The sequence below is a fragment of the Mirounga leonina genome, unplaced genomic scaffold (genome assembly GCF_011800145.1).
Source record: "Mirounga leonina isolate KUSES-001 unplaced genomic scaffold, KU_Mleo_1.0 Mir_82, whole genome shotgun sequence".
NCBI lineage: Eukaryota > Metazoa > Chordata > Mammalia > Carnivora > Phocidae > Mirounga > Mirounga leonina.
Genome location: NW_023270825.1, coordinates 7,809,756 through 7,836,439, shown reverse-complemented (window position 1 = coordinate 7,836,439; position 26,684 = coordinate 7,809,756). Strand labels below are relative to the sequence as shown.

The window sequence follows — 26,684 nt, the reverse complement described above, 5'->3', positions numbered from 1 at the left end:
CCCTTTTCCTTCCCTTCCCCTTTTCCTTCCCTTCCCCTTTTCCTTCCTTCCTTCCTTCCTTCCTTCCTTCCTTCCTTCCTTCCTTCCTTCCTTCCTTCCTAAACTGCCTATCTTTTGAGTCTGAATTCACAAGAGGGAAAAAATGTCACTATTTTTCAGAGTTCAGACTCAAAACACCTTTTTATCATATGCTGAGCATCTCTTTGGGGAGAATGTAATCTACAGTTTTAAAGCGATTTCAGAGGGAAGCTAGGGTTCTTTATATAATCATTTTATTTAGATTATGCTGTTCAAAATGGCATGTAGTAATTGGAATTAAATTTCTGGATAGATAAGGTTATGTTCATCTACCCATAGAAGGAATGTGACTTAAGTAGTCACCTAATAATAGCTTTCTCTGCTGAAGCGATCACAGATGGTTATTCTCTGTGCATCTCAACATTGCTGATCCGATTCTGTTTTAATACAGTAAGACAACTTGAATTTAATAACAAAAAACTTGTGTGAAGTATCACTGTAAATTTAGTGCTAGTATCTGGTACAGATACTAGGTTTATAGTGTAGTGGCTTCTCGTTTCGTACTGCAAAAATTATGAGAGGTTATTTGTTAAACAAATGGGATAATGGAGTAATGTGTCAAGCATAGAACCTGGCATAGAATAAGTTACTAAGTGCCCAGGAAATGGTTCTGTGGAAGGCTTAGGCTAAGTTTTATTCCAGGATGCAAGTGTATATTTAAAACCAGCAGTACATTCCAAATGTTGACAGACCCTAAAATTTCTTAAATAGGCCACTTTTTTTTTTTTTGTATTTGAGAACTAATGTGAAATAAATATGTAAGTGAATGTCTTAGATGTCTAGAAAAGAAAAAATAAGAGTTTATTTTGATAACTGTATATTTTTGCCTTAAAGTCATCCCTAATAAGATACGGTGTACCATGAATAGAATTTTGAATTGAAAAATAAAATTTTGAAAGGATTTTTGATATGAAAAATAAAACTTACTGGAAGCTTTAAAATTTACCTTATATCAAATGAAGGATGAGTCCTGAATTTATGCAAATGTGCAAATGCTGATAACACCATATATCAGGCAGTGAACCTAATGGGAATTAAGTGCTGCCTCTGTGTATGTGGGTGAGGCTTTCATGCAAATTGGTTTTGGTGGGTTATGAGAATGGATTGGTACCCGAATAGGACTGGAGAGTATTTTTTGGACTGGTAGGATATTTTCCACACTTGCTGAGGTTATTTTTCAGAGTGAGCAGAAATAGACTCATTTATTCACCAGATGTCATGTGCCTGCCTACTGTATGTCAGGAACTGGGCTAGCTGGGTATAGTCTCTTCTTGCCATTGGAGTGTTGTGTTTAAACACGTTTTCTTTGTTTTAAATTAATAGAGGTCATTCTTTTTGATTTCAGTTGTCTAGCATCCAGCACACAACAAGTCAATATATGTATAGGACACATTTGAAAAACTACACCGTTATTGATAAATTTAGAAAATTCGGAATTTTTAACTTTCTTTTTTTTCTTTTAAGATTCCATTTATTTATTCATGAGAGACAGAGAGAGAGAGGCAGAGGCAGAGGGAGAAGCAGGCTCCCCGCAGAGCAGGGAGCCCGACGCGGGACTCGATCCCAGGACCCTGGGATCATGGCCTGAGCCGAAGACAGATGCTTAACCGACTGAGCCACCCAGGCGTCCCTAGAAAATTCGGAATTTTTAATAAGGATATAATATTAGTTTAGAAAGATGACCGAACCTGACAAAGCACTTAGCTAGGATATGTTTGTATTCTAGAATACGTTTGGCCCCTTGACTGAAACTCCTGTGAATATGTTCCCCCTTGGCATTGTAAATATGAGAAGAGGGCTGTGCCCTTTAATTTTTCCCCAACTTGGTTCCTGAATGCTGTTTAGCTAGCACTGAGGTTGCTATTTTAAAGTAATTTCATGCACTTCCCCAATTCCTCCTGCCCCAGCTCTCCCAGTGTAGTCTGTCATCTCTGCACTCAAACCAAGCACAGTCTACTACTCTTCTTCTGGATGACATGGGCAACCCTTTTGAAAAGGAACACTCTAGAGAGCCTAGAGAGGGATGAGGTGTGCCCTTCCCTCCCAGTAAGAGTTAGATTTTTAATATTCATCAGTAAATACTAATGACAAGAAACTACTTAGTAGTAGCATTCTCCAGTAAATTTATTAAGAAATTTGTTAGTCACAGCATCTTTGTCAACTTGGAAAAACACAGTGTGAATTATATTGTTTCTTTAGTCTTTATATAGATACATGGACTTTGATGGTTCTTTGCAGTAATTCCTGCCTCTCCATGGGTTTCTGGCCCATTGGATGGGAACCAGTACTCTAGGATTTAAAAATTAAGATAGACACTGTTAACACTGGCTAATATTTAGGGGGAATATTAAATATACGCACATACTAAGATATTTACCAATAAAGCCGTATACCTTAAGTGGGATGATGTAGTAGGTGGAGTCATATAATTAAATTGCAAGGTTATTAGCTGGGAGATTTAAGAGCGTTCTGTCCTCTACCTTTTAAACAAATAGCATATTTTATTGGAATGAAACATTTGTCTTAGGACCTCACTAGCTAGTTGGTCCCACAAGGGACCTAAGAACTGGAAAGTCGTTAGGAGCAAGGACAGCAGCACCCCCTGCCTCCCACTCTTTGGGGGGAGCTAGAGTTCTTTCTGTGCATTTATCTCATCTCTTTGTAGACTGGCTGGCTTGCTGCTGTTTGCCCGAGGATGTCTGCTCCACAGCTAGCTCCTTGTTTTAAGAACCCAAAAGAGATTCCATTATCCATCTTTGTCGTTTATATTTAAAATTAAAAAAAATCACGAGGTTAGAAATTTTACAGCTAACTACAGCTTTATTTCAGATTAATTGCTTTTCTCCAGTTGTGTTACCAAGTAACAGCTGAACAAGTGCCATTGTTTGATGATACTATGTGTAAATGCATTGTGAACACATTTCACAATACTAAGAGTTGGAAAGTGCTGTTAAACCTTCAGTCTTCATAGGCTATGGCTGGAAGACATAGAAACAAACTTGTACTGTTTCTGTTGGCAGTATTGCCTTTTTTTCACTTCTTATTGCAGTTTATAATATGGCAACAGAGCTAGCAACAAAGGGATTATATCTAAGTATACATTTTTTGTTAAAGGTAGTAAGGAAAAGTCTATTATTTGGGAATCAAGATAAAAGTTTTAAAAAATTCATTTTTTTTTTTTTTAGCAAGCTAAGCTCAGGTTATAACATTTTAGAGGTTTAATCTTACTGGTTTTTCAGGCCCTTAGAAAATATTTTAGAAATTGTGACTTTTTTTTTTTAAAAGATTTTATTTATTTATTTGTGAGAGAGAGAATGAGAGAGAGCACATGAGAGGGGGGAGGGTCAGAGGGAGAAGCAGACTCCCTGCCGAGCAGGGAGCCCGATGCGGGACTCGATCCAGGGACTCCAGGATCATGACCTGAGCCGAAGGCAGTCGCTTAACCAACTGAGCCACCCAGGCACCCTTTTTTTTTTTTTTTTTTTAAAGATTTTATTTATTTATTTGACGAGAGAGAGAGGGAGAGCACAAGCAGGAGGAGCGGCAGGCAGAGGGAGAGGGAGAAGCAGGCTTCCTGATGAGCAGGGAGCCCGATGCGGGACTCGATCCCAGGACCCTGGGATCATGACCTGAGCCGAAAGCAGTCGCTTAACCAACTGAGCCACCCAGGCGCCCAGAAATTGTGACTTTCAAACTTACATTACCTCTCATGCTGCTGGTGGGAATGTAAAACAGTATAGCCACACTCTGGAAATGAGTTTGGGAGTTTCTTAAGAAGCTAAACATATACTTAACAATTGTACTCTTGGGTATTTATCCTAGAGAAATGAAAACTTACTCACAGGAAGACCTGTACATGAATGTTCACAGTAGCTTTTTTTATAATAGCCAAAACCCGAAAACAACTCCACCTGTCCTTCACTGGGTAAATGGTTAAATAAAATGTGGTCTAGCCATATAATGGGACACCCGCTCATAATAAAAAAAAGGCACAGTATTGTCGACATGCGACAGTTTGGGCGGAGCTTAACGGGCATTGTACTGAGTGCAAAAAGCCAATCTCAAAAGGGTGTGTGACTGTATCATTTGTTTATATAGTATTCTTGAAGTGACAAAATTGTAGAAATGGAGAACAGATCAGTTCCTGTGGGGTTGGGGCTGGGGGTGGTGGTGGGTTAACTCTGAAGAGGTAGCACAAAGGAGTTTCTGTGTAGTAACGGTTCTGTATCCTGATTGTTGTGATGGTTACACAAATCATTACATGGTGAACTGTCTTAGGACTATACTTAACACTCATAAAAAGGATGTAAAAACTGAAATTCGAGTAAGTAGTTTAGTTACCAATACTGTATCAATGACAATTTCCTGGTTTTGCCGGTAGTAGTGTGCTTGTCCAGCGTATGGCTCAACCACATTTTATTTAACCGTTAACCCACTGAAGGAGCTGTGGATTTTTTCTAGTCTTTGGCTATTACACATAAAGCTGCTGTGAACATTCACGTTCGGGTTTCTTTCTTTTTCTTAATTTATTTGAATATAGTTGCTACAATGTTACATTAGTTTCAGGTGCGCAAAAGTGACTGGACACATGTATGCATTCTGCTACCTGCACCACAAGTATGTAGCTGCCATCTGTCAGGATATATCGCTGTTAGGTTATTAACTATATTCCTTACATTGTGCTATTCCTGTGACTCATTCGTTCCATAACTAGAAGCCTGTGTTCATGTACAGGTTTTAGTGTGAATATGTTTTTATTCTTATAGGATAAATGCCTAGGAGTGCGAACGTTGGGTTGTGGGGTAAGTGAATGTTTAACTTAAGAAACTGCCAAATGTCTCCACTGTAGCTGTACCATTTTACAGTCCTATCATCACTCTATGAGAGATGCAGCTTCATCACATTCTCGCCGGCATTTGGGGTTGGCAGTATTTTTTATGTTAGCCATGATAATAGGTGTGCAGTAGTATCTCATCATGGCTTTAATTTGCATTTCCCTAATGCCTAATGATGTTGAACATCTATCTTTTTTGGTATGTCTATCTTTTTTGTGACTCGTCTGTTCATATCTTTTGCCCATTTTGTGATTGGATTTGTTTGTTTTCTTACTGTTGATTTTAGAGTGTCCTTTGTATATCCTGAATACAAGTGGTTTGCCAGATAAGTGATTTGTAAATATATGCTCTCAGTCTGTGGCTTGTCTTTTCGTCTGTTATACTGTCTTTTGTAGTCCAAAAGTTTTTAATTGATGAAGTCCAGCTTATTGATATGTGGGTTGTGTTTTTGGCATCATGCATGTGTCAGAATTCTTTTATCTAATCCTAGGTCAGAAAGATATTTATAATTTGATGCCTTACATTTAGATCTATGATCCATTTTGGGTTAATTTTTGCACAGGATATGAGGTTTAGGTCTTCGGTCTTTGTTTTTCTTTTCCTTCTGCCTATGGATGTCCAACTGTTCCAAAACCATTAGTTGAAAAAACTACCCTTGCTTCATTGAATCATATTTTACTTTTTTTTTTTTTAAAGATTTTATTTATTTATTCATGAGAGACAGAGAGAGAGACAGAGGCAGAGGGAGAAGCAGGCTCCCCGCAGAGCGGGGAGCCCGATGCGGGACTCGATCCCAGGACCCTGGGATCATGACCTGAGCCGAAGGCAGACGCTTAACCGACTGAGCCACCCAGGCGTCCCTCATATTTTACTTTTATTAAAAAAAAATCAACTGGCCATACACGGTAAACGTCATACCAAAATGAAGTGAGTGTGCAGTGAAGTATGAAAATTAATACAGATTTATGAAAGTACGACATGGCTTGAGTCTTAAGTATGTACTGATTTGAGAGGGGTGGGAAAACATTTTAGAGAATAGCATGAGCAAAGACAAGTCCTAGAAAAAATAAGAACTGGCTCTCTTAGGGAGCAGGTAAGTGAAGGGGAGGAGGAAGAGGAAAGATAGTTGCTTCATGAGTATAACCATTGGCTAGATTATAGAGTCTCTAATTGGTTTCATTTGCTCCTGCAGTTCTTGAGCAGGAAAATGATCCAGTAGAAATGGGCATTCGTAGAGGTTGTTGTAAGCCCTGTGTGGCGATAACAGGTTCACAAGGAAGAACAGGGTATAACCATAGCCCTTGACTTAGCGCTTTGTGTCAGGATGTCTACTGGAAAGCTCGAAAAGTGGTGTAATGTCGGTATTCAGTCCCTGGTATTTTCTAGAAGAATCATGGTAGATTTCAGACTTTTGCCACTGTCTTTGGCAAAGAGAACTCTGCTGCACTTCCAAACTCTTTCAAATTAATACTACTTTCGGTACATTTTACATGTGGGAAGAAGAGTAGTTTCTATTGACTCATTGTTGACATGGTTGACATTTCTTCTCAAGCCTGAAGGTCCTCGAGGTGAGCAACTTAAACGGTGAAAGCATAAAGAGTTAAGAAATTGGTCTGATGAGGAAAGCTAATGGCACCGCCTTTATTTAATCACGGCAGAGAAGAGTCTTGGGTTATTCAGTCAGTGTGTCCTGCCGCTTGTGTATGAAGAACTCTACAGAGAATGAGGGCCAGCAGTCTTTCTAAATTACTGAGGCCTAAACAAGGACACATGTTCCAAATTGCAGCATTTGGGATGAGCCTTAGGTCAGAATCTGGAAGAATTTCCAGACAATAATAACATTGGATATTTCACGCAAGCAATCCGAAAGATCCTTAAGGCCAAAATAGGAACCTCCATGTACTTTGGGAACATTTTGCTTTAGTCAGGGGGATGTGACAGGGACAGGTCTTGAGTCCTCATTTGTTAATTTTGTGACCCAAATTACTCAGTTTTTGTTTCTTAGCACTCGTTTCATTTCTTGATTTCTTTCTCTGAACAAATTATACTTTTTTTCTCCCTATTCATCTGTGGGAATCTCTTGGTTTCTGCTTTCTTGCATTTAAAAGATTATCTTGGATATTGATTGGACTTCTGTCATTTAAAAAATAATCACCCAACAAATAGAACTTAATCTCAGGCAGACTGCTAAATATCAATGCATTTCTGCTTTCTTACTTAGAACATGGAAAAGCATGTCATCCCATTTTTGAAAACAATGATGACTTCTTGAGCAAGGATTTACTGCCTAAGAGATCACCGTGACGTGTGTTCATGAAAGATTGGCAGTGTGAAAAGCTTTAGCGCGACTGCTTGTCTTCAAAGTACCTTTCCTGTTTGATTTAATTTCTTTAGTCTGATTCTTTTCTACCAGCCTAGATCTTTTTCCCACTGAAATGTTGAGATTGACCAAGAATGTTTCTTTTGTGATTGCAACCCTTCAGTATTACCACAGAGATTTTTTTTTTTCTACGCAGAAGAGCAAGCTCTTACAGTGCTATGCAAGCTGCCCATTTAAAACTATCATTGCTTGGCACCTATGCCCTAGTGACAGTTTGACCAACATGTGAGCAGGCACACTGCCATCCTGACAGATGGGCGGGAGTATAGGCAGCCAAGAAACCATGTATCTGCATCTAGTGTATTTGTTAAGGGCAGGATTCCCAGTCGGGGATGTTCAAACGTCTGTCCATCCTGAGCTTTCACGCCTATGGATAAAGGGATGTCATCATTAATTTCAGCTTCTGACTGAGATTCCGTGGGTATATAAGAGCTTCTTGGCTCTTACAGAAGTAGGCAATTGGGGACAATCAGGATAATTGTTCTCTCCATCACAGGACTACTTCAAATAATCCTTTCCTCTTTCTTCTAGCCAGCTAGGTTTGCAGTGAGTACAAACCTGTCCAGACATTGTCCCTGTCTATACTTCTAGAATATGTGCTGCTTCACTTGTTTTCCAGAGCACAAAAGCCTTGGAAGTCATTTAACGTTTGTGCTTTGGACAGCGATGTATGTGATTGAAGTCAGGTAGATCTGGGTTCAAATGTTAACCCCTGTATGACATTACGGCCACCTGATTTTACCATCAAACCAAAGTAAAATAATATCTATCTCAGGGTGGCTGTGAGAATGAACTGTGAGATGTGTGTCTGAATTACTTGGTATAATGTCTGGCCCACAGTAAGTGTTCATCATTACTACCATCATTGTTGCTTTAACATACCTGAGGGTATTTTTCTCTGGAGAATTATTTGAAACAGGAAATCGTCTTTCAGCTCATCCCCCACCATTTTTGAAAGTCATGTACTGAATATTAGCACGTTGTCTGGTCTATAATGGAATGCTTCCAATGACAGGGAACTCACTACCTCTAGAGCAGGTTTTTCACCCATGGCACTAGTGACATTTTAGATGGGTCATTCTTAGTTGGGGCAGGGGGTTCTTTGAATTCTACGATGTTTAGCAGCATCCCTGGCCATGGGGACAAAATCATCCCAGATTGAGAATCACTGTTCTAGAGACAGCCGATCCTGTTTTTAATCAAGTTAGCAAGCTTTTTCTTATATTGAGTGGAAGTCTTCTTTATTGTTTCTCCTACCCAATTCTGTCTTTTGGAGACACTTAGAACAAGTGGTGCTCTGTTCTGTATAACGTCTTTTCAAATACCTGAAGATGATCATCAAGTTTTCTCAATCTTCTTGAGTTGAGACATCTCCAGTTCATTAGCTGTTCCTTACAAGGCATGATTTCATGTCATTTCACCACATTGATGGCTTTCTTTTGATTTAATTCCATTTTTAAACTGTAGTGCTTAGAATTGAATGCAGTACTCTAGGGCTGGTTTAATTAGTAAAAAATAGAGTCGCATCTCTTGTTTAGCATTTTCCTTCTATTAGTGTAGGGAAGAATAATACCTTTCTTCTACATACTTTGTTCTTATTATCAGCTATATAATAGCTTTGATGACCACATCATACATCAAACTTGGGTGATGTTGAGTAGATATGTCTAAGCTGTATCTTCTTCATCCTGTTCTCAGGCATTAGTTTTGGGGTCCAACATGGGAGCTTATGTGTATCCTATTAAATTTTTTTTTTATTGGATTTAGCTAACTGCAGTATTAATTCTTGGTTGACTTGGAAGTTTCTTTTAAAAGAAGTAGGTGATGATGCCGTCAACTGAGATTGAAAATACAGGAGCAAGGGCTGTGTGTTTGCATGTGTGTGCATGTGCGCATGGAGATTGAAAAGGGGATTAAGATGGAAGCCTGGGGAACCCCGATATTAAGAGGCATTTACGAGAAAGGAAGGAAGAAAGGATACCAAGGGAGGGGTGGGCAGAAGGTAGAATGAAAATGAGAGGACTGTCTTGGAGGCTGGAGTGACTGTATGAAGTACTGTGGCTTGAATACAAAATGAATAGGACGTGGTCTGCTTTCTCTGCACATATGTATTTGCCCTGTCATTTAACTGTTCAGTTAATGGTACTACCTAGTCAGTTATGCCTGGAAAATTAGTCGTCCTCAGTTCTTCACACTCTTGCATCCATTTGAATTACCAAATTTTTTTTTCTGAAGTGTAATACACATACTGGAAAAAGAGCACAACTATTAAGGATCTAGCTCAGCAATTTTTTTTTAAACAAAGTGAACACACTGAAATCACCACCACCCAGAGCAAGACATTCACTATTCTAGCACTCCAGATGCCCCTACTGTGCCTCTTTCCAGTAATTACTCCCACCCGAGGTTACAACTAGGCTGACTTCTATTGTTATAGCTTAGTTTTGCCCACTAAGTAGAATTTTACCATATCTAATCCTTCTTACTAAGCTTCTTTTATGCAGCATTGTGTCTGAATTTCATCTTTGCTGCATGTAGTTTGTTGTTTTTTTGTAGCTTTGTTTTTCTGGTTATCTGTTACTGCATAACACACCACTCCAAACTTAGTGGGGGAGAACAGCAACCATTGTATTGGCTCATGGATTCTGTGGGTTAGGAATTTGGTGGGCATAGCTTGTCTATGCTCTCTACGGTGGTTGTGGTCTAGAATCATTTAGAGGTTCCTTCATTCACATGCATGGTGCCTTGGCTGGGATGTCTCAAAGACGAGGATCATCTGGGATTGTTGGCCACAGCAGCTGCATGTAGAATTCTCCACTAGGCCTTGGGTTTTCACAGCATGTCGGCTGGGTTCCCAGAGGAAGCTTCCTGAGAGTGACTTATCCTTGAACGTCATATAATGTCACTCTGCTATACTATTGGTTGAAATAGATACAAGAGGATTCAAGAGGAGGGAACATAGACCTCATGTCTTTCTGAGAGAGGTGTCAGAATTTGTGGCCATTTCTAAAAGTCATCACAAATTATATACCACAATTTATCCACTGTATTGCAGATGAATTTGAGTAGTGTCTACTTGGGAGCAGTTATGAATAATGCTGTTGTAATAATTCTTGTTCATATCTTTTGGTTCACGTATATATTCATTTTAGTTGGGTATATAAGAGTAATTTGCCATAGTGTGTATGTATCTTCAGCTTTGATGGATAGATATTGCTAGACAGTTTTCCAAAGTGGTTGTACCAATTTATACTCCAACTAACAGTGTATGTGAGATCTAGTTGCTCTGTAGTCTTGCCTCTGCTTGGTACTGTCATTTAAATATTTAGATTTTTTTTTTAAGATTTTATTTATTTATTTGACAGAGCAAGACACAGTGAAAGAGGGAACACAAGCAGGGGGAGTGGGAGAGGGAGAGGGAGAAGCAGGCTTCCCACCGAGCAGGAAGCCCGATGCGGGGATTATGACCGAGCGGAAGGCAGTCTAGAATTTTTTTTTAACCATTCCGTATTTGTGTAGAAGATCTCAGTGTGATTTTAATTGGCATTTCCTTGATAAGTGATTTGAGCACCTTTTCATATACTTGTTAACCATTTGGTTATCCTGTGTTGCAGAGTGACTGTCAAGTCTTGCTCATTTTTGACAAATTGGGTTGTCATTTTCTTATTGAAGTTTTGGGGTTTGTATATATTCTGGATATGAATTCTGTGTTGAATATATGAATTGTAAAAATGTCTTCCCATCCTATGGCTTGCCATGTCACTCTTGTAACGTGTCTTTTGATGAACTAAAATTCTAAATTTTAATCAATTCCATCTTATCAGTCTTTGTGGTTAGTGCTTTTTATGACCTGTTTACTTTTGCTGCCCCACAGTCATGAAGATTTTTTTTTTTTTAATGTTATCTTCTACTGGCTTTATTATTTTACCTTTCGTATTTAGGTCTGAGTGTCCAGGAATTGATTTGTGTTTGTTGTGAGGTAGGGAGGTCAAGATCCTCTCCACCCCCCCCCCATTATGTTTATCCATAGGAGTAGTAGAAGGTAGCATTGGGTCAGGTGGACATGGCTGGAAGTTAGGGTTCCTGTATTCCTAGCCTTAACCTAACCTTTCATGCACCTTCTGAACTTGGGCTTATTATTAAACCCTTCTGGCCTCAGCTTCATCTGTAAAAGGAAGGATTTGAATGAAATGTGTTCTGATTTTCATTCTAGCTCTGGTTTGTTAGATCATTCTATCTAGTTCTACAGTTTTATTTAGGCTTGTTAGACTCTCCTTAGATCTGAATTCTGTCTGATGTATTCATGATACCTCCCAGCTTTCTGCTATCACCAATTAGTGATGAGTATGCCATTTAGGTCTTCATCTAAGCTACTGATGAAACACAGCTTTTTTGATCACGTTGGCACGTCGCTGCCCAAACATGGTCTTCTGATCTTCTTGGTATTTTTTGTCCCCTGCCAGGAACTCATTATTCTGTTTTAGTAAGCCATGGTTCAGGACACCAGTTCAGTTTTTGAAAGCCTTTTGTATATACTATTCCTTATACTTGTCCCTTACTTTAGTTTCTACTTGAGCTTCTCTAAGAGTCACAGATACAGTGTAGAGTTTCATGAATCATCAGAAGTTGTTTGTGACCAGCGAGTTCATCTAGGCAGTCTCCCTCTGGAGCATCTTACATATGTGCTTCTGGAAAGCGGCGTACCTTTGAATACCAGGTTTAAACACTATAATTGTGTCCTAAGTAGAGTAGTCAGGAACCACCTGGATGACAGAACAGGAAATCTGTTGTTTGCTGGTTCCTGTGTGTTCTTAGAGGCCTGCTTTGGGGTAACTTCTACCCTTCTTTCAGAAGGTAAAGTTTTGTTTCCATAAAACAGTATAACTCCAGTATAGCTATATTGTTCCTTCCTTTATTATCCTTGATACCACATTTTTCTTCTCATTAACTTCTTTAAACACCTTTATTGGGGATATAGGTTCACATACCCTACGATTCACTCATTTAAGGAGTATTGTTCAGTGGTTTTTAGCATCTCCCAGGGACTGCAACTATTGTCATAATCTACTTGTACAATATTTTCATCAACCTTAAAAGAAACCTGCCCATGAGCAGTCACTCCATTCTCTCCTCACCCCCCACAGCCCTAGGAAACTGTTAGTCTGCTTTTGTCTCTATAATGCCCATTTTGGAAATCTTACATAATTGGGAGTTGTATAATATAGGGTCTTTTGTAACTGGCTTCTTTCACCCAGTGTAACGTTTTCAGGCGCATCCATGTTGTAGCAGGTGCCGGTACTTGATTTCTTTTTTTTTTTTTTTTAAAGATTTTTATTTTTATTTATTCATGAGAGACAGAGAGAGAGGCAGAGGGAGAAGCAGGCTCCCAAGGAGCAGGGAGCCCGATGTGGGACTCGATCCCAGGATCCCGGGATCATGACCCGAGCCGAAGGCAGACGCTCAACCATCTGAGCCACCCAGGTGCCCACTTGATTTCTTTTTATTGCTGGGTAATATCCCGTTGTACGGATAGGTGGCATTGGTTTATTCATTCATCCGCTGAAGGGCATTGGAGTTGTTTCGAGTTTTGACTATTATGAGTAGTACTGTCATGAACATTTATGTACAAGTTTTTGTGTGGTTGTATGTTTTCATTTCCCTTAAGTATGTACCTACCAGTAGACATGCTGTGTCATGAGGTAACTCTATGTTTAACTTTTTAAAGAACTGCCCAATTGTTTTCCAGAGTCGGCTGCACCATTTTACATTTCAGTAGCACTGTAGGTAGATTCAGATCTCCACATCCTCACCAGTACTTGTTATATTGTCTCTTTTTGTTTGTATCTTTGTGAGTGTGAAGTGGTATCTCACTGTAGTTTGGTTTTCATTTCCCTAATGATTACTGCTGTCAAGCACCTTTTTCTGTGCTGTTGGCCATTTGTACATCTGTTTTGGAGAAATGTCTGTTTAAATCCTTTGCCCATTTTTAAATTGGGTTGTCTTTTTATTATTGAGTTCATTAGCCTTTTAAAATTCAGTTTGATTTATTTTCAACTAGAAATATTCTTTTGCTTTGGTTTTCTTTCCTTTGTTTTTCTTTCATTTTGTTCAGGGACCATTCATTCTTTCTGTAGTAAGGGAGAGGGTTAAGGTGGTTTTCAAGCCTTTTGCATTCTCTTGGCAACAGCTTCCCTTGGCAACCTACATAATTGTGGAATACCTTAGACTGGAAAAATGTACATCTCCTGATTACTGCAATAGATCCTTTATAGTTCATACTGGTTCTGTTTTTCTTCCAGTTTAATAAGTTTATATTTTATTTTATTTTTTCAGTTTAATAAGTTTATATATATATATATTTTTTTATAGTTCATACTGGTTCTAAAATGAACCATGCTTCTTTCTCTACAAATCAGTAGGTGAAACTCCTGGCTTAGACTTCAATCCAAGTTATTTTACAGGTGAGGAAAAAAGACCTGGAGAAGTTGGACCATGTCTAGGTTCACAGCAGGTAGACCTGGAGCATAGCTTTAATTCACTCCATTCTTAAGAAAAATCTGTTGGTTTCTCACGAGATGACAGCTTCGTGTTAGACTTGGGATACCAGGGTTAGACAGGGTCCCTAACTTCCAGATTCTCACAAAATATGTCAAAAGAGAGTGACATATATGCAATTAATGGTAATACAGTGTCACGGTACTGGGAAATGTGGGCAAGGTTGTAGAGTCTAGTGTTCTTAACACCACTCAGTGCTGAAATTTGCACTTTCCTTTCCTTTAGATTTTTGAGTAGTTGATTTGTCTGGACCACTTAGTAAAGAATGGTAACAAGAGTGCCATCATTCAGATGCAGAGATTGTGGAAGAAACTGACCTTAGCATGTTTGGGGTTTTACACTGGAATCTGAAGATAGTCTCATCAAGTACAGTGTTTTTATGCATATATTATTAACTAGTTTTTTCAAATATTCTGCAGTGATTTATTACATTGTTTTTTCCCTGAATTTGTCAATATTTTTTTTATTAAAAAACAACTAAAAACTTCTTTCTGAAGATCTTTACATCAGTGATTTATTTCATTACTTCTTTTGTTCTTTTGATCTTTGGAAGTCATTCTTTTTATTCAGCAGAGCTGGGCTGGGTATTTATAGTAATATGTGACTGTATTTCTGTTTTATCTTTTATACTGTTTTAATGGCATTTGTAATAGTATTAGATTGTAATATTAAAGCATATATTTTACCACCTTAAGACTTCTTGTTTTGCAAGTGATTTATTCTGTAGTATGTGCTGTCTTTTAATGCTTGTGTTAAATAACAAAAAGGCATTTTTGCAGAAATTTTATTTTCCATACATGTGTTTTGAATCTTGGTCCTGCTAACTTATTGGTTGTAAAAGCCATGAGCAAATTATTTAACTTCCCTTATTCCCAGTTTTGTTATATGCAGTCAGGATAATGCCACCTATGTTTCATGGTTATTTTAAGAGTTAGAGATAATGTGTTTAAATTAGCCAAGGTAGAGGCTGTCATATAGGTGCTTAATAATGAGGGTAGCTATTGTTATATGTTAGTTCATTCATATATATGAGCTGTAATTAATGGTTAATTGATTATTTCTTGTATAGATTCAGTCATCCATATTTTTACTCACTTAGGATTATTTGGGCAAAAATAAATGATCATACTAATGTAAGAACTTCATGTCAGTATTCACTTTCAGTTAATAGTCTTTCAGATTGTATTGCTCTTTAAAGACTGACCTAGGCTTTACATCAAAACACAAAGGTATGGGCTTGTCTGCAAATGTAGGCATTGAGAGTTGTTTTTCTACATAGTTGATTGCTCTGTTTTTAATTTGAGGCAGTGGCTGGGCTGACTTGGGCAGATCCTGATGTTAAAAGAGCACAGGCAGATTCCAAAGTGACAACAATGGAAAGAGCTACTTGGTATTTTATGTAATACAAGTTCTTTTATTATTCATGAAGAATTCTTTAAAGATGTTTTAATTGAAAAAAAAAGTTTTAATTGAGGGGTGCCTGGGTGGCTCAGTCATTAAGTGTCTGCCTTTCGGCTCAGGTCATGGTCCCCAGGGTCCTGGGATCGAGCCCCGCATCGGGCTCTCTGCTCAGCGGGAAGCCTGCTTCTCCCTCTCCCACTCCTCCTGCTTGTGTTCCTTCTCTCACTGTCTCTCTCTCTGTCAAATAAATAAATAAAATCTTTAAAAAAAATGTTTTAATTGAAAAATAACATGCACACAATAAGAAATTTAGACAGTATAGGAGGATAAAGAATGGAAACTAAGCCTACCACAAAGGCATTGTTGCTAACCAATTGATTATATAGGGTACCAGTAATATGCTATATATATACATGGTACATTGTTGCACAAGTCCTGCGAGTGCTAATCATACATATTCGAGCATATACAGCGTACATTTTTCACTTAACTGTATCTTGTAGACTGTTCCATATTGATGTATATAGGTTTACCTCATTTTTTAAATTGCATATTCATTCTATGGATATGTCATCATTCACTTAATAAGTTCCCTTTTGATGTAAATTAAGGATGTTTCTAGTCTTTTGTTATATTATGCTGCAGTGAATATCCATGTACATGTTAACCTTAAAATACATTTATTTTACTGGCAGAAATGGATTCATTCAGAAATAACAGAATTGTAATTCAGGATAAGGCAAAACTGTGGCAAAACCAGAGGCTAGTCCGACAAAGGAGAGGAACATTTTACAGAGAAGAAAGAGGAAGCTGGGAGAGGGTGTTCTGAGCGAAAGTCCACTGGAGAAAAGCAAGGGTTCTGGGTGCTGAGGTTTCTCAGTGGCTGAGCTGGGCCGGGGGATCTATTTCTTGTGGGAGATGCAATGTACATCTTTCCCTGTGGGACCTGTAATTGATGGTTCTTTTCTGTTGACCATTCTTCTGCTGGGTCTGTAATTGACAGTTCTTCTGGTAATTGATGTTGAGTGGTCTGGCTCCCCCTCTCGCCTCCTGACTCCACTTTAGTGAGGTTTCCCTTCCTTAATTTTCACATATATTTGACAGGATGTGAGTGTACCTATAGGACAAATCGCTAGAAGTGGACTGAGCCATAGGGCTGTGTATGTAACGTTTTGGTAGCTAATGCTAAATTGATGGGCCTCATACTCCTACCAGTCCAGTGTATTTTCTAACTCTTTGAATTTGGCTAATCCGATAGCTTAAAAATGTGATTTTAATGATAAGTGTAACATTTTGATAGCTAATGCTAAATTGATGGGCCTCATACTCCTACCAATCCAGTGTATTTTCTAACTCTTTGAATTTGGCTAATCCAATAGCTTAAAAATGTGATTTTAATGATAAATTAAGTCTTACTGTAATTTTATTTTGCATTTTATTAATGAAGCTGAGCCTATTTGCTGTTGATCTTTAGGATATAGTGTTAGTGAAAGAAATCATGGTGACAGACAAGGTATATAATATTTTACCTCTTAACCTAAGACACAGGTGATGCAGATAAATGTATTTTATTTGTTGCTTAAAAAGAAAAAACGAAGGATAAACTAAAAACTAACAAAAGCAGTTACATGGAGGGAAAGGACAGGAAGGCTGGAGAATGAAAGCTAGACTTCTGAACACACTGTGTGTTGTTTTGGTTTTGGAAATGTAAATGTTTTACAAAATTATAAAGATTCAAAGAGAATATGTATCAGTTAAATATTTAGGTTAATGTTGTTTGGAACCAAGGATTTTAACAGAGAATAGAGACAAATATAAAGGCAAAGAAGTTAAGCAAAAACCCTATAATCCTAAATTTGAACAAGAAATATCAATATAAACTTGTGATGTATTTTCTCTTTGAAAAAAATTCTTCTAGCTTTGTCCACTCAAAAGATCTAGAAATAATGACAACTTGGGACCAGTGAATATCGTTGGGCCCAGATTTTGGTCTCTAATCCATTTTCCACTAAAAGAAGACAGGCTCTTTGTAGAAGTGATTAATTTTAGGTTTGGGACAGGAAAATGAGCCTGAGGAACCTGGAACATCTTATACTAGGAAGCAAGGAAAACGTCCAGGACTGTTGGGGTTGAATCAGAAGGATATGGTGGCCAACCCAAAGGGCTTCCATTGTTCATTGCAAAAGAGAAAAGAGCAGCCCTGGCTGCAGAAGCTGCCTGACATTCGTAGACAGGCCATGTCCTCCGGTTAAATGTAAGCAATCTCACAGCATACCTCAGACGGGGTTTCACTCACATTATGATAAAATGAAACCAGGCACAAAGCCAAGGTCTCTGTGTCGTCCACAAAATTCTTTTTTTTTTTTTTTTTAAGATTTTATTTATTTATTTGAGAGAGAGAGAGAGAGCACATGAGACAGGGGGAGGGTCAGAGGGAGAAGCAGACTCCCTGCTGAGCAGGGAGCCTGATGCGGGACTCCAGGATCACAACCTGAACCGAAGGCAGTTGCTTAACCAACTGAGCCACCCAGGCGCCCCGTCCACAAAATTCTTGACCAAAATGAGTGATGGCTGCTTCTTTACCACTTACAGCCTTATCTTCATTCTAGTCTCCCCTCCCTGACATACCTAGTCATAGAATTACCCCACTTTCTGACATCCAATTTAGGGAAGCTCCTGCTTCCTTAGATCCTCCCCCAAATTACCCAGCCAAAGCCTGAATCCTATAATAGATTCCTTTTAACATTCTGTTACTGAGCCACCCTAGTGTTGTTCCCTGTGGAATGTGTTCTCCCAGCTGGTTTCACTGTAGGTTTGTTCCTGGTGTTCACTGAAGGGCACTGACACCAGATTGATGACGGAGCAGTTTGAGCAACAACAGTAACAAAAGGTGTCGGGGAACACATTCAGTGACAGTAGAGGGACCCAATCAGCAAAATTCACAAAGGGGGAAATTTTGCAAGACAAACGACAAGGGAAGGAAAAAAAACATAAAAGAGGGAGATGGCATTTGTCCATTAAAGAGATTCAAAGACACATCCACCAGATGCAGCAAGTAAAAAATCAGCTATAAGGAGACACTTCTTGAGACAATTAGGGAGTCTTTAAACTTGCTACTAGATGATATCATAGAATGATTGTCAGTTTTGTTAGATGTGATAATATTTAGTGACTATATTTTTAAAAAAGTAACTGTTAGAAGAATTTGCGTATGAAACGATATGATATGTGGGGTTTACTTTGAAACTGTCTGCAGGGGTAAGTGGATCGGGTATAGGGAAAAAACAGATTGGCCTTGTGTGAATAATTGTTGAAACTGGGTGACATGTATGCAGGAGTTCATCGTACTGCTTCTCTACTTTGTATGGATTTGAAAATTCTCCTACTAAGGAGTTTCTAGAAGCCTTTTGTATTTCTTGTTCTGTGAATTTCCATCTGCACCTTACTTCCCCATTTTTCTGTTGGGTTTTTGTCCCTTTTTTTTTTTTTAAGAAAGGAATCTTTACTTAGAAAATTAGCCTTTTGTCATGTTTTATATATAGTTTTCATTTGTCTTTCGGGTTTATGCTACTTTTAACCTGTGGAGAATTTTTATTTTGTCAAACAGTATGGCTTGACTGTTTTATTTTGTTGTCTCGAAAAACCTTCTTGTCTCTAGGACTCTTTAAAGTTTTTCTTTTATGTTTTCATGAAGACTTTTTTAATGACTGAAGTACACTTCTGATATGCTCAGACTATTTGGTCATCCTAATTTACTTTGCAAGTATTTAGAGCTATTCTCCCCTTGAGCCCTGCCACAAGAATATATAAGGAAAAATGTTGTGCAGTTGCTATCCTGTGCAGATTTAAATGTGAACACCCAGAGAATTAACTGTAAACAAAGTTTGGTTGCTAATTTTGTCCTCAAATAGGAAAACTACTGGGAAATCTATCGTTTACAAAATTGCCAAAACATGCTAAGTGCCGTATAAACATATTAACAGTATAGTTTAACCTTTCCAATTTTAGAACAGTTTCAGTGTTTGCTTAACATAGAGAAGCATTCCGTTGTAGCTCCTTTCGTAGGGCCTATGGGTCACCTCCCTTTGAAGTCAGCATCTTCAGACTTGCTCCCCTCTCAGATGTCATGCCTTTGTATGGGCAGAGCAGGAAGTACCCAGGTACCCAGCGTCTACTCTCTGTAGGACGAATGAATGTTACTGGAATGTCTTCTTCAAGGTTGGTTCCTGGAGACCTGTTAGGACTCCAGGGATGGATCTTCTAACCATCACATCTAAAGCCATAAAGAGAGGTGCACAGCGAGACCTCACCGGAACCTTCGCCTTTCCAGGGAAGGGGTGGCGCGAGGCCTCCTGTGCTTATGTTTGAAACTGGACCATCCTGTGTATTCTCAGTTGAAAATTAATTCTGCAGTTAGTGCTCCTCTTTTAGAACTTTTAGAAAGCATTTAAAGGAAATTAAAGTTGAGGAAGTACACTTGATATACTGTATTTTAAACATTTTATTCGCTGTACCAAAAAATGTTATAGTGTAATGTAAATCAGTTTCCCACTACAAGTAGAAAACATTCTGACTAGGAAGAAATTTTTCTTCTCTGAAAATACCCACTTTCTTTCTCAGAATTAGAAGCGTGAGTCTTCACCTAGTTCTTTCCAGCGTTAGGTGTGAAAACCTGACTAGTGTGACAATTGCTTCCAAAGATGGTGTCACAGTTTGAGTTAGCTTAATGTTTTTCAGGAATAAGCCTATGAATTTATAGGATCATTATCTCTGGAGGTTCACTTCTGTATGCTCATGGATTGTTGTGCTGTATTTGACTCTTGTTTTGTTAGTGTCCCCAGAGGTACCATACAGCCGTGAAGACTTTTCCTACTTAAATTGATACTCCTGGTTCTCAGAGTGAGACCAGGGGGACTGATTGATTGGGTGTCCCTAATAGGAACTCACAATTAACCTTCCTTTGTCACAGGTTTTTATGTTAAATGGTATTGATAATAAGTATATTTTTATTCTATGGATATCCTTACAGTTCAGTCTCAACCATAGGATTTGTGGGGATAAAAAAAGTAAGTATATGAAGACCCTTGGTATGATTGGGAAGAGGCTATATAAACTCAAGATGCTGTATTTTATTTTTTAGATGATTTCTTAGCAGTAATCAAATGCATTAATCAACTTCTGATTAGCTGGCTCATTTGTAAGAGAATTGTCTTTAAATATATTGCTTTCAAATTGTTCCTGATGTAATTTAGCAAAAGAGGTGATGAAGTTCTTTGTTGACCGATTATCTCGTTTGCTTTTATTCTTTGACTTACTGTAGTTTGGCAGGAAGCCATTTATACCAAAACATGTAATTACTTTTTAATCCCAAATAAGTTTGAAATGTAAATGAATGATTTTTGATCTGGGATATGAGGGGATGGGAAAAGGGTGTTTTTTTGGGGGGGCTCCTCTTGAATCATTCATTCACTAATTTCTGTTTTTTTCCAACTTCTGAAAAGAACTGGAGGGAGCTTTTATTGACATCCTCTTATACAGTAGAGTTGTGTGTAACAGCTAGTATGTGGAAAATGAGTGACTGAACGTAGAGAGGAACATGTGCCGGCATATCTAGATTGGTGGTCCAGTCCGTGTATCACCTCCTCTGTGTGGCATTTCAGCACATGGATGCCAGGGCTCTTGTGGAAGAGGCCCTTTCTGGTTTCAGAGTTCTGCTGGTAATTGCCATGTGTAGCCAGGACTCAGAGTGCTGCTGTAGACCATGATACTTATGTAATTCAGTTTATAATTTTGCTCTGAACTTGCTGGCGCTCATTGAAAAAAATGAGAAAACAGGAGCTTCAGAGATCTTGCTATCTTAAAAACTTGCACCCCACTGGAAGAGGCACTTTGTCCTTGCCCTGAAACCAACAGAGTTTGGTTCTGTAGATGTCTACAACTGCTCACTGTCTTTAATAAATAGTTTTATCAGAGGATTCAGAAACATTCTTTACCTGGAGGACTTTTTATTGATCCTTGTTTGAAGCTGATGATATAAAAATCCTAACTGTATGAAGGTGTTTCTACATGAACCTAAATGCAGCTTCTTGAGGCCAAAGGTTGCATTTTATCCGTGTGCGTTTCCAGCTCCAAGCATCAGTTTCTGGCACATATTTTGGAGGTGTTTTATAAATGCCTTTGGAATAAAGGAGTTCAAATATTAAATATTCTGATTCTGGTGAACTAAATTGTTGTAAAGATAGAGCTTAGAAAATCTAGAGTAAGAGATGATTAGCATGTTTCCTAGACCATCTGTCACTAATTTCAATTGTTTCTGCTTGGCACTGAAGACTTGTTTGGGAGGTGGGGGGACGGTAGTGCATGTAAAGTTTAAAAAAATCTAAAAACCTCTTAGGTTATTCTGTACCCCTCTGTTTGGTGGCTAAAAGTCAGTGCAGTGTTTAAAAAATTGACATTATCTAGGAAGGATTAATGCAGTCATTGGTTTTTCCAATAGCAACACCATTGTAATAAGTGGTAGCTGTTTTTGTTTTGCCCCCATCCAGTATGTTTGATGGATTCACCAGAGCTAGCCTTTGAAAATGTAAGCCAAAGCATGCTACTTCTCTGCGCAAAACCTTCCCAGAATTTCCCATCTCCCTGAGATCCAAAGTCAGTGTCCTTACAGTGAGTGGCCTGTGTTGGGCGTGACCACCAGGCCTGTGCTCTTTTATATCTCTGACATCAGCTAGTGCTGTCCCCTGGCGGATTCTTCTCCAGCTGCACCCACCTCCTTGCCACTTTGGCTTCCAGAACAAGCTGGCCATACTCTTGCCTCAGGGCCTTTGCACTTGCTGCTCCCTCCATGTGGGATGCTCTTCCTCTAGACGACTGCATGGCCAGCTTCCCTCACTGTGTTGCAGGTCTCTGCTTAAGTGTCATTTTCTCGTAAGGCTTTACCAGATCATCTTTTACATTTTACCCCCATCCCCCTCCCCTCTTCCTACTTTATTTTTTCCCTTAGCACTTATTACCATTGGACACTGAGCATGTTTTAATTTTTAACAGTTTCTCTATCTTAAATTTAAAAAAGCTTAATGAGGGCAGTGAGTTGTAATCACTGATCACAGATAACCATAAAGAGTGCATGGCTGAGGAAAAGAAAAGAAACTGGATAACCATTTGGAAAACCATTTGATCACTGATCACAGATAACCATAATAAATAAAATAATAATGAAAAAGTTTGAAATACTGCAAAAATTTCCAAAATTACGCAGAGACACGAAGTGAGAAAATGCTGTTGGAAAAATGGCGCCAATAGACTTGCTATGCAGAAGGTTGCCACAAACCTTCATTTTAAAAAAAAAAACAGCACAGTATCCATGAAGCGTAATAAAGCAAAGCGCAGTAAAAGGCAATAGGCCTGTAATTAGCATCCGTAAGGACAACCTTTGAGATAATACCACTTGCAATGCTTTTCCAATTGTGGGTGTGCACGTGCGCAGGGGAAGGGTGATTCCATAGTCACCAAGAATATATTGGTATTATACTATTTCTGTTTTACCTATTGGGTCTATAAAACTCTTTTCATTCTTTTTTTAATTGTGGGGGAAAAATAACAACAGAGAATCACAAAATTTACCACCCTAACCATTTTTTAGTGTACAGTTCAGTAGTGTTAGGTATGTTCACTCTGTTAGCTTACAGGAAAAGTATATCAACCAGTTCTATTTTTGTATATGCCTCCATCTTAATTTCAAAGCTCTTAATTTTATTTCTAAGATCTTAGGTTTATTTAACAGCATGTTTTTTCTTTTATGTAATTTACTTTCACATTATAAAATGTATATTTTGGTGTAAGCTGGGGAAATGTAGGTGGTCTGCTTTTTTAACACGATTCACCCCTGGAAAACTGTATGTCAAAAAGCAGGACAAACTCCTTGAAAAAACAGGCTGTTACTCATTTGTTGTATTTCCCAAATTACCTAGACTGTGAATGGCCTAAACCATAGAATGAGCACCAGGATACCACAGTAGCAAAGGAAGAGAATGTTTCCAGAAGGAAAGAATGAACAACAGTGTTGTATTCTCCTGAGCAGGCAGATGGGAGGGTGCGCTGTCATTTGGATTCAGTGCCCTTAGCAAGAGCAGTAGGAGCGGATCCTGAAGGTGAAGTCTGGACCGAGCCAGGTGTGGCGCCAGGGAGGAGAATGGACAGGTTAGTAGGGGCACGTGATTATTGAGACATTTACATGAAAGGAAGAAGAAAGCTAGGATGATAATGGGGAGAGACTAATTAATAGTGTAAGTCCTAAGAAGGTGGGAGGGGATGGGATACAAGGCAGAGGTAAAGGACCTGACATTTGGTAGAGGAGCAGAGCTTCCCTGAATTGTGATACGAGGGACGGAAGATAGGATGGATGCCCCAGGTGGGCTTGATGTGGGTGAAGGTGGTATGTAGGTTTGGGTCTTAGATAAAAGAATTCCCAAACAAACAAACAAAAAAGTAAGAAAAAAGAATTCCCACTTAAACCTTCAGTTTTCTCTGTGAACTGGGAGATGAGGTCATCTGTTGAAATTTATGAGTTAAGAAAGGGAAGGACGGTTTTGAGGAGAATAAACAGGGTTCAACATAGTCATTGTAGAAAGTGGGAAGAGATGTCAGTTGCCAGGCTTATAGAAGGAGGGCAGTGTCCATTGCAGTTGAGGGAGGTACATTAAGCATAAAGTTAGACATTAGATACTTGAGAAGAAAAACCCTTTTTGCTGTTTAATTTGACACATTTATTGAATTCCTACCTACTGCATGTGTTGGAAGACAGTTCTAGTACCCAGGGAGCTTAGAAACTTACAGAACATTTATTACATAAAATAAGAGGTGAGAACAGTCCTAAAACTTCAGAGATCAGATCTGATTGAAAGAGAGAGATCTTTGGGTTTGGAAAAGACCTGAGTCAATGTAGATGGGGGAGGGCGAGAAAAAGCTTTACACCCCTGAGTGAAGAGAAGAATCCGTAGGTACCATGTTAATGGTTGGAATGGTGAGTAGTCCAGTTTGTTCAGAATTATCCCTGAGTCACTATGTCTCCATGCAGTTTAAAAACATATCAGAGAAGCTTAGTGATTTAAAGAAGATTTCCTAAAAGTATGTGACCACCCCCCCAGGGGAGTTTATGTGCATATCTATTGTAGGGGAACGTAGGACTAGTCATCCAGTGTATAACAGGCTTTATTGCTGTACTGTAAATTCCCAGTTTGGATCGGATGAATTTGTAGAGCTCATCAAGTGTAATTGATACTTTTCGATCCATTCAAGCTTTTTTTCTGTCTTGAAAATTATTCCAAATTTGAATCCAGGACTTGAGAAAAATGTCAGTTGTCTAAATACAGTACCATATTGTGATAAATATAGCTATTGAAATTTAAAAAATCTCTTCACAAAACTTTATTTTAATATTCACAGCAGAACTTTTTTGGGAATGTTATCTGAGAAACAGGACCATTTTATTATCAGAGCTGACTATTAATTAGGGTATTGTTTCAGATATAAAAGTTGATCTGCCACTGAAATTCTATTTGAATATGTATAGTTCCAAGCTTGCTTTGTGTATTTAATAACTTTAGTACCATAATTACTCTGTTTACAATTAAATTTTGGTGAATATGCTAATACGGAATATGGCAGTGAGTGATTTCAGCAAAGGGCAGTGCTGATTTGCATCTTGATGTGCTTTTCACTTGCATCTGCATTTCATTTACTATCACTGGGAAAAGAAATGGTCAGATTATGTAATGGATTTTGTGACAGTGAAGTTTTCCTTTTCTTTGAAACCTCTTTGTAAGCTACCATAATAGTGGATTTGCTTTGCTCCCAGTGGGCAGAAGTGATGCAGAAAGGTTGAATTTGGTTGAGGTTTGTGTCCTCCAGTGTATTGTTTAATAGAAACCTGGGCGCCTGGGTGGCTCAGTTGGTTAAGCGACTGCCTTCGGCTCAGGTCATGATCCTGGGGTCCTGGGATCGAGTCCCGCGTCGGGCTCCCTGCTCAGCGGGGAGTCTGCTTCTCCCTCTCCCGCTCCCCCCTCTTGTGCTCTTTCTCTCTCTCACTCTCTCTCTCAAATAAATAAATAAAATCTTTAAAAAAAAAAAATAGAAACCTAATGTAGGTATGGGTTTCATCATTAGAAGAAACCTATAATATATTGAGGTGATTGTAGAATTCAAATTAGTGTTTTAAGTTCTTTATGAACATCACTGAATAAATGAGGCAAATGCTTATGGTTGTAAAACTTAACAGTTTTTGAGCAGGGGCTTCTTTTTTTTTTTTTTTTTTTAAGATTTTATTTATTTATTTGAGAGAGACAATGAGATAGAGAGAGCATGAGAGGGGGGAGGGTCAGAGGGAGAAGCAGACTCCCTGCCGAGCAGGGAGCCCGACGCGGGACTCGATCCCGGGACTCCAGGATCATGACCTGAGCTGCAGGCAGTCGCTTAACCAACTGAGCCACCCAGGTGCCCCTGAGCAGGGGCTTCTGGTGTTAAATACTTCTTTCTTCTTTTCAGAAATCACCTGAAAAGGAGCAAGGAGATTGAGAAACACAGCTCTCATATTCTCTGAAACTAGGAGACTTCTGTGACCCTGAACCAGGAAATAAGACGGGTGGCCAAACGCTGTGAAAGTCAAATGGGGGTGTGGTAGGATGTGGAAAGGGGACACTGGCGGGGCTGGGACACAGACCTCAGACCAAGCTGGAGGACAGGTGTTCACCAGAGTGAGTGGAGCACAACCAATAAGCCTTTGTTTAGAAGAATAAGAAATGGTGTTCTGGTATTGGCAGAACAACTTTATATGAAAAAAGGAGAAAGAAAAGAAAGAGCAACGTTGTGCGAACTTTTTTTGTCCTTAGTTTACTTAGGCTGTATGGTATATTTAAGTTCCTTGAACCCTGTGGATCTCCCTAATGTGCACGCATTGCTGAGGAAAAGAAAAGAAACTGGATAACCATTTGGAACATTCTGGATTCCTCTGATTATCTTATGCCAGTATAAGTGTAGACAAATCAAAATTTCATCAGCAAAATACGAAACCATAAAATAACTAAAAGAAGACATGGGAGATATTTGAAAAGAGTAATTTGGGAGGGGACTTTCCAAGGATGACATAAAGTCCAAAAGCTAAAAATAAACAATATCAAAAGATAAATAGGGAAGACTGTTTGCAATATAAAGAGATAATTTCTTCACTAGAGAATATATAGGAAGTACCTATAAAAAAAGCAAAAGGCAACTGATAGTTCTTAGGAAATGAAGTACAGATTTTACTTAGTGCGTGTGTGTGTGTGTGTGTGCATGTGTGCGTCTGATTGGACAAGCTCATAGAGTATGAAAAGATTCTCAGTTTCTGTCCCTTGGTGATTGTTAATTATAGGAACGGCAATTTTTTAATGCTTTTAAAA

The 26,684-nt window shown here is 38.7% G+C and overlaps 1 protein-coding gene across 3 annotated transcripts in view; it reads left to right on the top strand.

The window, feature by feature from the left end:
* Nucleotides 1-26,684, top strand: part of VRK1 (VRK serine/threonine kinase 1) — a 122,308-nt gene that overhangs the window by 1,247 nt on the left and 94,377 nt on the right. The gene's annotated exons all lie outside the window — the stretch shown is intronic.